Raw genomic sequence first — 13,446 nt, forward strand, 5'->3', positions numbered from 1 at the left:
ATCTAGGGAAACTATAAAAAGTAGGATAAACTGAACTTAAAGATAGTGGAAGGAAGGAAATAGAAAACATTTGAGTGAAGAGAAATGAAATAGAATATGCACAAACAATTAGTAGATACAGTGAAACCAAAAGTTCTTGGAAAAGATGAATTGCAAAGGTTCAGTTATATTGGAAAAGAAAAATGAGAGCATGTAAATTATTAAGGTATAAAATGAATTTGGGGACATTACTAGATTTTTCAGATATTAGAGCAATTGTGAGAGAATACTATGAATACCTGTATGCCAACAATATAGATAATCTATAAGAAATGGACAAATTTCCTAGAAACACAAAACTTACCAAAATTGAGACAAGAATACATAGATCTCCACAGACTTACAAAAAAAGGAAGATTCAATCAGTATTCAAAACTGCCCAGTAAAGATTAGATCAGCTAGAAAAAGACCTTGAATGAAAGGGTAAACTCAGACCAGCAGAATATCACAGCCTTCATGTACTTTCAGATGTGAAAAGTGCTTTTTGACGTTGAATAAAAGGGGGAAATGGAAAGGACCAAAGAGTTTATATAATTATGACTCTCCAAAAGAGTCAGGAGGTCATCAGAGGGGTCATGCTTACATATGCCTCAACAGGGTTCCAGAGACAGTAGATAAAACCACAAGGACTGGTTCTCCTTAGGGCTACAGAGACCCACAGGTTCTATGGTCATGACAGATGGCTCTGGAGTTCAGTGCCATGTCAGTTGACCATACTTTGGAGTTTGTGTTCCTGAGTGTGATGCAGTTGGACTCAGATGTGACCTTTCTACACATGTCTCTTCTATTATTTTTACCAGACCTGTGGTTGTTGCTGGGGGTGGTGTATACTCAGAAGACCATAATCTCTGGACTTTCCATGTGTCAGCAAGGCTCTGAGCCTCAGCAGACTTAAAAACTCCTACCTTTTTCTTTATTAGACTTTCCCAGGTCAGCTAACAGGGAGGTGAAGAAGGTCAAACACCACACCACGGGGGGGCCAAGAGTGCCTACAACTGCAAGCAGGACAATTGCATCTATCATCCATGTGGAATCTAAGCCCCCTTTCAAATAAAGAGGTGGAGTGGACATAGCAATCCCAAAGTGCATAGTATGGAGGAATATAGTATGGATTAGAGTACAATTTCTGATACTCTACTATGGAAATATTGCGATTAGTAATGGAAGAAATTGTAGCATTGATGTGGAGAAAGTGGCCATGGTAGCTACTGAGGGTAGAGAGGGTGAAGAAGAGGTATGATATGGGGGCATTTTCAGGACTTGGAGTTGTCCTGGTTGGTACTGTTGGGACAGATGCTGGACATTTTATGTCCTGTCATGGCCCAATGGGTGGACCGGGGGAGAGTGTAAACTACAATGTAAACAATTATTCATGTGTTGTAGCAGTGCTCCAAAACGTATTCACCAAATGTAATACATATCCTAAGATGATGAAAGAGGTTGTTGATATGGGAGGAGGGGGGTGAGGGAAATGGAGGATAAAAATGGGACCTCTTATATTTTTTGAATGTAACATTAAAAAAAATAAAGAGAGAGAATAAAAGAGAAGTTCAGAATCAGACATCAAAGATGAATTTCTAACAAACATTCAACGAAGAATTAATTCCAGTACTTCTCAAAATCTTCAAAATTGAAGATGAGGGATAACTGCCTAACTCATTCGACGAGGCTAAAGTTATTGTGATATCAAAGCTACTTAAAGATTAAAAAAGGAAAGAATTTCAAGGATCAATTTCTCTTATGAATATATATGCAAAAACCCTAAACAAATTATATGCAGATCAAGTCCAAGAGAATATTAAAATAATTATCCACCATTAGCAAGTAGTGTTGCTGATGTAAACTACCAGAACTCCGTTAGACTTAATAAAGGGTATTTATTTAGTGTTAAGGCAGACTTGACTCAATGATTAGGGCATTCACCTACCAAATGGGTGGTCCAAGGTTCAAACCCAGGCCTCCTGACCTGTGTGATGAGCTAGCCATGCACAATGTTAATGCATGCAAGGAGTGCCATGCCAAGCAGGGGTGCCCCCCATAGGGGAGCCGCACGTGCAGGGAGTGCACCCCTTAAGGAGAGTCACCCAGTACAATAAAATGCAGCCTGCCCAGGAATGGCACCACACACAACAGAGAGATGATGCAGCAAGATGATACAACAAGAAGAGACATAGATTCTGGGTGCCACTGACAAGAACACAACGCGGACATAGAAGAACACACAGGGAATGGACACAGAGAGCTGACAACTGGAGTGGGGGAAGGGAAGAGAAAAAAATCTTTAAAAAATAAAGGCTTAAAGTCACAAGGTACTAAAAATTCCAACCCATCATACCAGAAGAGGTATTTTTTCACCTAAATTCTGTTGCCACGTGTTGATGCAAAATGGTGGATAATGTCTGCAAGGTTGCGGCATTCATCCTTCCAATTAAGGTTCATGTTCCCAGCTTCTTCAGATCTTCAGCTTTAGGCTAGCATAAGGTTCATCTCTCTTCCTGGGGCTCATCGCTTTCTGTGCTTAGCTGTTCTGCTCTCTCCACTAGGTGTCTTGTAGTTTATCAGCCTGATCTCTCTTCCTGTGGCCATGCCTATGGAGCAAGTCCTCATTCCACATATCTTATTGTGTTTGTCTACTTACAAATGAGAGTCTGTTTTATCAGACAAAAGGGGCTGCAACTCAATGCTGAGTCACAATCTAAAGACATGGTTGGATCAAAACCCTAATCATAGCATAATTTAGTCAGACTTCTCGGCTGATTCTAAGAAAATCAAAGGGTTATCAAGTCAGAGGAATAGACCAGTTTACAAACATAATCTATGTTTCCTTTTCGAATTCATAAATAATATCAAACTTCCACACTCAGGATGTAAGGATTTTCAACATAGGAAAATCAATAGAACATCTAATGTAATCAAGGGTTAAATTGCATGAAAATCTCTATTGAGGCAGAAAATGAATTTGACAAAATCCAATGCTATTTCATGATAAAAACACTCAGAAAAAGAAGAATACAAGGTATATTTTTCAGCACGATAAAAATCATACATACATATATGCATATATATATATATATGTACATTTAATAATACATTCGATGTTGAAAAAGTGAAATAATTCCCTTAGTGGACTGGAACAAGACAAGCTTGCCTGCTTTCACTATTTCTATACAGTCTTGTGGTAGAAGTCCCTCTCAAAGAAATTATGCAATAAACCTAAAAAATGCATCCAAATAAGACAGGAATAAGTAAAACAATCTGTGTTTAGTGATGATAAGATCATTTATATAGGAAATAGCAAAGCTTCCACAAGTAAATTTCTAAAGCTCATAAATGAATCCAGAAAAATGGAAGATATGAGATCAACATACAAAAATCTGTTGTGTTGTATTCACTAGCTAAGAATATTCCCAACTAGAAATTAAAATGAATTCGAGGGAGGAGGCAAGATGGCGGCTGAGTGAACTTCCCGGTTACTAGCTCCTGGAGGGAATCGGCTGGGAGGCGTCGGAGACTCCTTGGGACCGGGCTGTTTCGGGATTTTTCCTGGTCCCAAGGTGTTTGGACATCGATTTGGAGGGAAGGTAACAGAGAGGATCCGTCTGTGAAATATACACGGAGATCCCAGCTACGTGAGGAGGATTCCCTCCTTGGGTAGGCAGAGCCGAGGCAGCTAGCAATGCGTGGAGCCCTGGCGGGCGGCGGCCAGGGTAGCCTAGCTGGGCCACGGTGGGCAGTGGGTGGGGGATCCGAGCCACACCACGGTGGGCGGCGGGAGGGAGAGCCGAGCCGCGCTGTGCCGCGGCGGGCAAGGGAGCCGAGCCCAGCCGAGCCTAGCCGCGCTGTGGCGGGTGGCGGGCGGGGAAGCCGAGCCGGGCCGAGCCCAGCTGAGCCGCAGAGGACAAGGGGGCTGAGCCCAGCCGAGCTCGGTCGAGCCCAGCCGCGCAGCGGAAGGCGGCGAGCAGGAGAGCCGAGTCGCGCTGCACCGCGGAGGGTGGCAGGCAGGGAAGCCGAGCCCAGCCAGGCCTGGCTGAGCCCAGCCGAGCTGCGGTGGGCGAGGGAGCCGAGCCCAGACGAGCTCAGCCAAGCCCAGCCATGCCGCGCCCGGCGGGAGAGCCGAGCCGCACTGTGCCTCGGCGGGCGGCGGGCAGGAAAGCCAAGCCCAGCCGAGCCCAGCTGAGCCGCGATGGGCGGGGGACCCGAGCCCAGCCGAGCCTAGCCAAGCCCAGCCAAGCCCAGCCGAGCCACGGAGGGCAGGGGACCGGAGCCCAGCCGAGCCCAGCCGAGCCCGGCCGAGCCCGGCCGAGCCTGGCGGCGGGGTTTCTGTTCTTTGTTTTTTGTTTTTTTTTTGTTTTTTTTTGTTTTTTTTTTAATTTTTATTTTATTTTATTTTTGTTGTTGTTGTTTTTTTAATCCTCTCTTTCCTGTCCCCAATATTCTTCTTATACTATTTTATCTTAACAATACAATAGGTCCTACAGGAAATACCTCACATTTGCTGGGTTTCCTCACCCTCCACTGCCTCATTTCTCTGTGAATAGATTTAGCCTATCTACACTATCCCCTTTCCCCTACAACTTGATATCCTCCACCATCTGCTATCTCTCCTATATTCCATCTCCCTTTCTTTGATCCACAAAGTGTCTAACTCTTAATTTCTAATACCTTTGTTTAGTTTTCCATCTGGTATTCGTCCCTGAAACTATGACCTTTCTTTTCTCTTTCCCTCTCTCATGGAAAAAATAGACTCTTAGTACGTACCACATTCCTCCCATATTCAGTCGTCTACCTCATTATAGGTACGTTCCTACTACTATAACTCTACACAATTTACATGATCTAACCTCCATCCTCCCAGAACACATATTGTTGCTTTGTTAACATATATCACCAATACTACTTCACACTTTTTCCTCCCTTACACAATTGCCTTTCCCCAGCACTAATACTTTCCTTTAAAGTGAGCTTAACTAGCAATAAGAAATTGGAATAAGAAGAACAAAGTGACAAAGAGAAGATATAACACTTACACAAAAACAACAGCTAATTAATCTCCAAGACTAGACAAAGAAGCTAGGGAACTGTTTAACCCGTCAAGAAAAAATGTTGACAAGACAGCAACAAAAATCTACAAACCAAACCAGTAATCAGGAAAACATGGCTGAATCCAATCAGGAAGGGGGGCAGGACTTCGCACAAGCAATGAAAGATCTCAGAACATTTATCACCGACAAATTTGATGTAGTAATGAAAGAGGTTAACAGCATGAAGACAACACTTGGAGGGGAAATTGCAGACATGCGCAAAAAAATAACATATATGATGGAAATGAACACCACAATTCAAGAAATCAAAAATACACTTGCAGCAAATATCAGCAGACTAGAAGAGGCAGAGCAGAGAATTAGTGATGTGGAAGACAGTGCATTGGAAATCAAACAGATAGTAGAAGTGGTCAATAAAAAGGTAGAAAAAATCCAGATAGGACTTAGGGACCTGAATGATAACGCAAAATGCTCAAACATACGTATTATAGGCATTCCAGAAGGAGAAGAGAAGGGAAAGGGGTCAGAAGGAGTGTTGCAGGAAATATTGAATGAAAACTTCCCAAATCTACTGAAAGAGACAGATGTACACATCCAAGAAGCACAGCACACTCCACTGGTCATAAACCCCAACAGGCCCACCCCAAGACATATACTTGTCAAATTATCCAATGCTCAAGACAAAGATAAAATTCTAAAAGCAGCAAGAGAAAAGAAAACCATCACATACAAGGGAAACTCCATAAGATTAAGTGCTGATTTCTCATCTGAAATGATGGAGGCAAGAAGGCAGTGGTATGATATAGTCAAGGTACTAAAGGAAAAAAATTTCCAACCAAGAATACTCTATCCAGCTAAACTAGCATTCAAAAATGATGGAGAGTTCAAAATATTCACAGATAAACAGAAACTGAAAGAGTTTATCAACAAGAAACCTCCCAATCAAGAAATTCTTAAGGGAGTTCTGCAGGAAGAAAGGAAAAAACAGGACAGTCAGAGATGGAGGAGAGTGTAAAAGCAACAAGAAAGACAAAAATAGAAGAGGGAAAATAAAATAATACAAACAAAATATAACAAACACAAATGCTACCAAAATATGGCTACCATAAATAACTCTCTAAACATAATAACACTGAATGTCAACGGACTAAACTCACCTATCAAAAGATTCAGACTGGGACACTGGATAAGGAAATACAACCCACCTATATGCTGCCAACAAGAGACACATCTTAGACCCAGAGACTCATGGAGGTTGAAAGTGAATGGCTGGAAAACAATCATACAAGCAAACAACAACCAAAATAAGGCAGGAGTAGCTATATTAATATCAGACAAAATAGACTTTAAATGCGAAACAATTGTGAGAGACAAAGAAGGATGCAATATTTTAGTGAAAGGGACAATCTGTCAAGAAGATCGAACAATCATAAATATTTATGCTCCTAACAAGGGCGCCTCTAAATATGTGAGGCAAACGCTGGAAAAAGTAAGTGAAAGAATAGATGCATCTACAATTATAGTGGGGGATTTTAATACACCACTATCAACTCTGGACAGAACATCTCAAAAGAGAACCACTAAAGAAACAAAACATTTGAACAGTATATTAGAAGAGCTGGATCTAATAGACATATATAGATCATTACACCCAAACACAGCAGGATATACATTTTTCTCAAGCGCACATGGAACATTCTCCAAGATTGACCATATGCTAGGCCACAAAGAAAGGCTTAATGAATTCAGAAAGATCAAAATCATAAAAAACAATATCTCTGACCACCGTGGAGTCAAGCTGGAAATTTGCAAGGGACAGAGATCCAGACTCCACACGACAATTTGGAAATTAAACAGCACTCTCTTAGAAAAACAGTGGGTCAAAGAGGAAATCTCAAAAGAAATCAATGACTACCTTGAAACAAATGATAATGATAACACAACATACCAAAATTTATGGGATGCAGCAAAAGCGGTACTGAGAGGGAAATTTATAGCCATAAATTCATATATCAAAAAAGAAGAAAGAGCAAAAATTGGAGAACTAACAGCACTTTTGACAGAATTAGAAAAACAACAACAAAGTAAACCAACAGGAAGAAGAAGGAAGGAAATAACAAAGATAAGAGCAGAACTAAATGAAATAGAAAATAAGAAAGCACTTGAAAAAATAAACAAGACCAAGAGCTGGTTTTTTGAGAAGATCAACAAAATTGACAACACTTTAGCGAGACTAACAAAGAAAAAAAGAGAAAAGATGCAAATACACAAAATAAGAAATGAGAAAGGTGATATCACCACTGACCCCACAGAAATAAAGACTACCATAAGAGGATATTTTGAAAAACTATATTCCAACAAAAATGACAATTTAGAGGAAATGGACAAATTCCTAGAAACACATAAGCAGCCCATACTGATGAACGAAGAAATTGATGATCTTAACAAACCAATCACAAGCAAAGAGATAGAATCAGTCATTAAAATTCTCCCAACTAAGAAGAGCCCAGGGCCAGATGGCTTCACAGGTGAATTCTACAAAACATTCCAGAAAGAACTAACACCAATCCTGTTGAAACTATTCCAAAAAATTGAAACAGAAGGAACACTGCCTAATTCCTTCTATGATGCCAACATTACCCTAGTACCAAAGCCAAACAAAGACACCACAAGAAAGGAAAATTACAGACCAATTTCTCTAATGAACCTAGACACAAAAATACTTAACAAAATACTTGCTAATCATATTCAACAACACATTAAACAAATTATACACCATGATCAAGTGGGATTTATTCCAGGTATACAAGGATGGTTCAACATAAGAAAATCCATCAATGTAATACACCATATAAACAGATTGAGAGAAAAAAACCATATGATCATATCTATAGATGCAGAAAAGTCATTTGACAAAATACAGCACCCCTTCCTGATAAAAACACTCCAAAAGATCGGAATACAAGGAAACTTTTTGAACATGATAAAGAGTATATATGAAAAACCGAAAGCCAACATTGTTTACAATGGCGAAATCCTGAAATCCTTCCCTCTAAACTCAGGAACAAGACAAGGATGCCCATTGTCTCCGCTCCTATTTAACATTGTCTTGGAAGTACTTGCTCGAGCACTGAGACAAGAACCAGATATAAAAGGCATTCAAATTGGAAGGGAAGAAGTCAAAATTTCATTATTTGCAGATGACATGATCTTATATATAGAAAACCCTGAGAGATCTACAACAAAGCTCCTAGAACTCATAAATGAGTTTAGTAAAGTCGCAGGTTATAAGATCAATGCGCAAAAATCAGTAGCATTTCTATACACCAATAATGAGCAAGATCAGGAGGAAATCAAGAAACAAATACCATTCAGAATAGTAAATAAAAAAATCAAATACTTAGGAATAAATTTAACTAAAGAGGTAAAAAACTTATACATCGAGAACTATACAAGATTGTTCAAGGAAATCAAAGAAGACCTAAATAAATGGAAGAATATTCCCTGTTCATGGATAGGAAGACTGAATATTATTAAGATGTCTATCCTACCATAACTGATCTACACATTCAATGCAATCCCAATAAAAATCATCACAGCCTTCTTTAAGGAACTAGAAAAACTAACTATGAAATTTATTTGGAATAGAAAGAGGCCCCGAATAGCCAAAGACATATTGAAAAAGAAAAACGAAATAGGAGAAATCACACTTCCTGACTTCAAACCATACTACAAAGCTACAGTAGTGAAAACAGCATGATACTGGCATAAGGAGAGACACACAGACCAATGGAATCGAATTGAAAGTTCAGATATAGAACCTCATGTATCTAGCTATATAATATTCGATAAAGCCACCAAACCCTCTCAACTGGGAGAGAATGGCCTATTCAACAAATGGTGCCTGGAGAACTGGATAGCCATATGTAGAAGAATGAAAGAGGATTACCATCTCACACCTTATACAAAGATCAACTCAAGATGGATCAAAGACCTAAATATAAGAGCCAAGACCATAAAGACCTTAGAAAGCAGTGTAGGGAAACATCTACAGGACCTTGTAATAGGAAATGGCTTCATGAATATCACACCAAAAGCACGAGCAGCAAAAGAACAAATAGATAAATGGGATTAACTCAAAATTAAAGCCTTCTGCACCTCAAAGGAGTTTGTCAAGAAAGTAAAAAGGGAACCCACACAATGGGAGAAAATATTTGGCAACCATATATCTGATAAGAGACTTATAACTTGCATATATAAAGAACTCATATATCTTGAAAACAAAAAGATAAACAACCCATTTAAAAAATAGGAAAAAGACTTAAACAGACACTTCTCCAAAGAAGAAATACAAATGGCTAAAAAGCACATGAAAAAATGCTCCAAATCTCTAGCAATCAGGGAAATGCAAATCAAAACCTCAATGAGATACCATCTCTACTCCCATAAGATTGGCAGCCATGAAAAAAACAGTAGAATACAAATGCTGGAGAGGATGTGAAGAAAGGGGAACACTCATCCATTGCTGGTGGGAATGCAGAAGGATCCAACCATTCTGGAGGACAGTTTGGTGGTTTCTCAAAAAATTATCCATAGATTTGCCATATGACCCAGCAATACCACTGCTGGGTATATACCCATCAGATCTGAAAACAAGGACACAAACCGATATATGTACACCAATGTTCATAGCAGCATTGTTCACTATCGCCAAAAGTTGGAATCAATCCAAATGTCCATCAACAGATGAGTGGATCAATAAAATGTGGTATATACACAATGGAATACTACTCAGCTGTAAGAACCAATACACTACAATCGCACGTGATAACATGGATGAACCTTGAGAATCTTATGTTGAGTGAAGCAACTCAGGCATTGAAGGACAAATTCTATATGACCTCAATGATATGAAATAAGTTAACTGCCTCAGAGAGCTAGAGTCTGGAAAAGTGGCTTACAGGAAATCGGGGGGTGGAGGAAGGATGTGAGTTAATGTCTGCAGGGGTAGAATCTGTGATGAGCTGGCGGTAAGTATGAGCACAAAGAAGGGACAAAATGGGGGCAAGGGGTTACCTTCGGGTGGGGTTTTCTGGGTTTGAGGGGGGCTGGGGATGGGAAGAGGGGTAATATTGTCCAAGAAATAGGTGGGAGGGAGGGGCAACATACGAATATGGGAGAGTGTCAGAAGTTCGTTGAGAACTAAATGTTGAGTAAAACGTATCAAAGTATAAGCAGGAGGGTTACCTGGTTAGGACGCTCAGGGGGTATGGTCTGATGCGTGACGGACTCCGGAGGGAATAGCTGAAGGCTCATTTTACCAAGGTGGGTTCTACCATTGGGTGGGGTGGACCCATATCCTGGGGAAGACTAATGCCGTTGAATAGAGAGAACTGTATCTCTCGTGAGAAAGGACGGCTCCCAGGGTATTAGATTGGCAGGCATTGTGGGCCCTAAGGGGAGGGAAAAATGGATGTGGAATGGATGGAACAAAGGTAAATAAGGGGGCAAAAGAGGAGTTATGTGAGAGTACACGAGGATGAATATAAAACAGCTAATATTACACAAAAAACATATAGGGGACGACAGACTAATAATGAAAACCATAAGACAAAACATAGGATAACTAAAAAAATTTAGAAAACTGTACAGCCTAAAATATGGACCACATAGTAAGCACAAATGTCACCTTGTTTGAAAACTATAGTGTTGGAATCTGTACATCAGTTTCAGGAAATATGATATGAATAAGTTAAAAGATTATTGCTGTGCAAGGGAAAAGGTTTTATGGTGGATCTGGGGAAATACTGTATATTGTATATATGAATTTCGGTGATCTAAGACTCTTCTGAAGCTGACATTATGTTGGGATTCACTTTACGGGAAGTTTTGGATCACAGAGTGGTTCAACAATGGCAGCGGAGGAATACTGATATGGGATGTTATTGACAGGATATATATGGTTGACAGGGAGTTATACAGGGCATATGCCCAGGGTATATGGTAATGTCTATATATACTCATAGTGGAAACAAAAACAACAGCTGGGGGGGTACTGGGCTCCTGGCCGGGGGGTCACTGTTGTGGGCCCTGGGAGACCAGCGGCAATCCTCCAGGTGCAACGGCAAGAACCAGGAAGGAAGGAGGGCCCAACAGTGGGCTCGTGATACTAATGGTTACACTTTTGAGCCTATACACCTGCAATAAGAACAAGGCCTAGAGTAGCATTGTGCCTGGGGGTTTCCTCCTGACAGCCTGCATGTTACTCAAATGTGGCCACTCTCACAGCCAAACTCAGCATGTAGATGTGATGCATTCCCCCCAGCGTGGGACAGGACACCCGGGGATAAGCCTCCCTGGCACCGAGGGATCACTACCACATACCAGCTGAAGAAGCAACTAGAAAATGACCTTGAATTAAAGATTCAATGTGGAACAGCAGAATATACCTGTCTACATATAATAACATGACTTCAGGAAGCTGTTTGACCTAATGTAAGGGGGAAATGGAAAGGAGAAATGAGATTATAAGGCTGTGAGTCTCTAAAAAAGAGACTGGAGGTTGTCAGAAGGACTACCCCTATGTACAACTGAACAGAGTCTAAGAGACAGATAAGGTAGATACAACCCCTGGTATTGGTTCTTTTGAGGGATAAAGAGACCCACGGGTTCTATGGTCATGGCAGAAGGGGTTCACTGCCATGACAGATAGCCCTTCTTTGGAGCTGGTGTTTCTGCGTGATGGAATTGGACTCAGAGGGGATCTCTTCTCACAAGACTTGCATGCTACTTTATTGGAATTGTAGTCGGTGCTGGGTTTAAGATATATGCAGGGGATTTGAATCTCTGGACTGATAATATGTCACCCAGGCCCAGAGCCTCAACAGACTTCAGCTCCTACACTTTGATTTATTGGACTTACTCCACTCAGCTAACATGGAGTTGAAGAAGGTCAACCACCACAACATGGAGCCTAGAGTGTCTACAACTGGAAGCGGGAGGAGTGCATCCAGTACCCATATGGAATCTAAGCCCTCAGTTGACATAGATGTGCAATGGACACAACCAATCCAATGTCCACAGAGAAAATGTGGAATGGGTGTGGGAATGGTAGCCATGGTGGCTGCTGGGTGTGGGGAACGGGAGGAAGAGATGAGATGTGGAGGCGTTTTCGGGACGTGGAGTTGTCCTGGATAGTGCTTCACGGACAATTACGGGACATTATAGATCCCCCCAGGGCCCACTGGATGGAACGTGAGAGAGTCTGGGCTATGATGTGGACCATTGACTATGGGGTGCAGTGATGCTCAGAGGTGAACTTACCAGGTGCAATGGATGTGTCATGATGATGGGAGAGAGTGTTGCTGTGGGGGGAGTGGGGGGCGGGGGCGGTGGGGTTGAATGGGACCTCATATTTTTCATAATGTAATTTTAAAAAAAATAATAAATAATTAAAAAAATTCATTCACAGTAATATCTAAACAAATCTAAATTGGAGATAATTTTATTTAAAGCATTGAATGACTTATATATTGAAAACTACAAAACACTGCTGCAAGTAATTAGAAAAAACCCTAAGGAAAAGATAAGAACTTCTGTGTTCATTGAAAGGAAAAGTTAAAATTATTAAGATGCCAATACTCTTTGGCATTTGGTTGGTAACAATCTCTTGGTGCTAGGGAGGCTCACCTCCAGGAGTCATGCCTAATACTTGGGGTGAAGTTAGACAGTTTACATGCTGAATTTTGTTTAGAGTGAGTCTACATTTGAGCAACAAGGAAGCTTACAAGAGGTAACTCAAAGGCAGTGTATAATACTAGGTTAGTTTCAATTTTACAAGAAAAGATTCTTTTGTATAATCAATATAAGGGGCCTGGAATAATGGTTGTTCTTCCTTCACTAGGCACTACCCATGTATTCAGGGGATACTTGAATTCTATCAGAGTGAAGCAGGACTCTCCAGCATGGGAAATCAATATTCTTTTGGTTATTATGTGAGTCTCCACCAACCTAGAGGATAACCCATGAACACTTGAACATATTCATATTACTTAGAGGTATGTCCCATGTGCACCCCTACGCACATCCCCCACACCTGACAGATCACAGCATTATCTTCCCTTGCCATATTTGTGAAATTTCTATGATCCAAAACCTCTCCAAAAGCAAAGCTAACTAAATAAATAAAACTTTAAAAATGAAATAATAGCTATAAAAATAACAAATAAAATACAAAATAATTTAAAATATTGAAATAATATATATTTTTTAGCCATTGTGTCTTTCATCACTGTAAGTTTTGCTGTCTTTTATATATGGAACAATGTATTCCTTATATTCACCAGGGTCTTATTTTTTTTCCATT

Source organism: Dasypus novemcinctus, chromosome 30 (assembly GCF_030445035.2).
Source record: "Dasypus novemcinctus isolate mDasNov1 chromosome 30, mDasNov1.1.hap2, whole genome shotgun sequence".
NCBI lineage: Eukaryota > Metazoa > Chordata > Mammalia > Cingulata > Dasypodidae > Dasypus > Dasypus novemcinctus.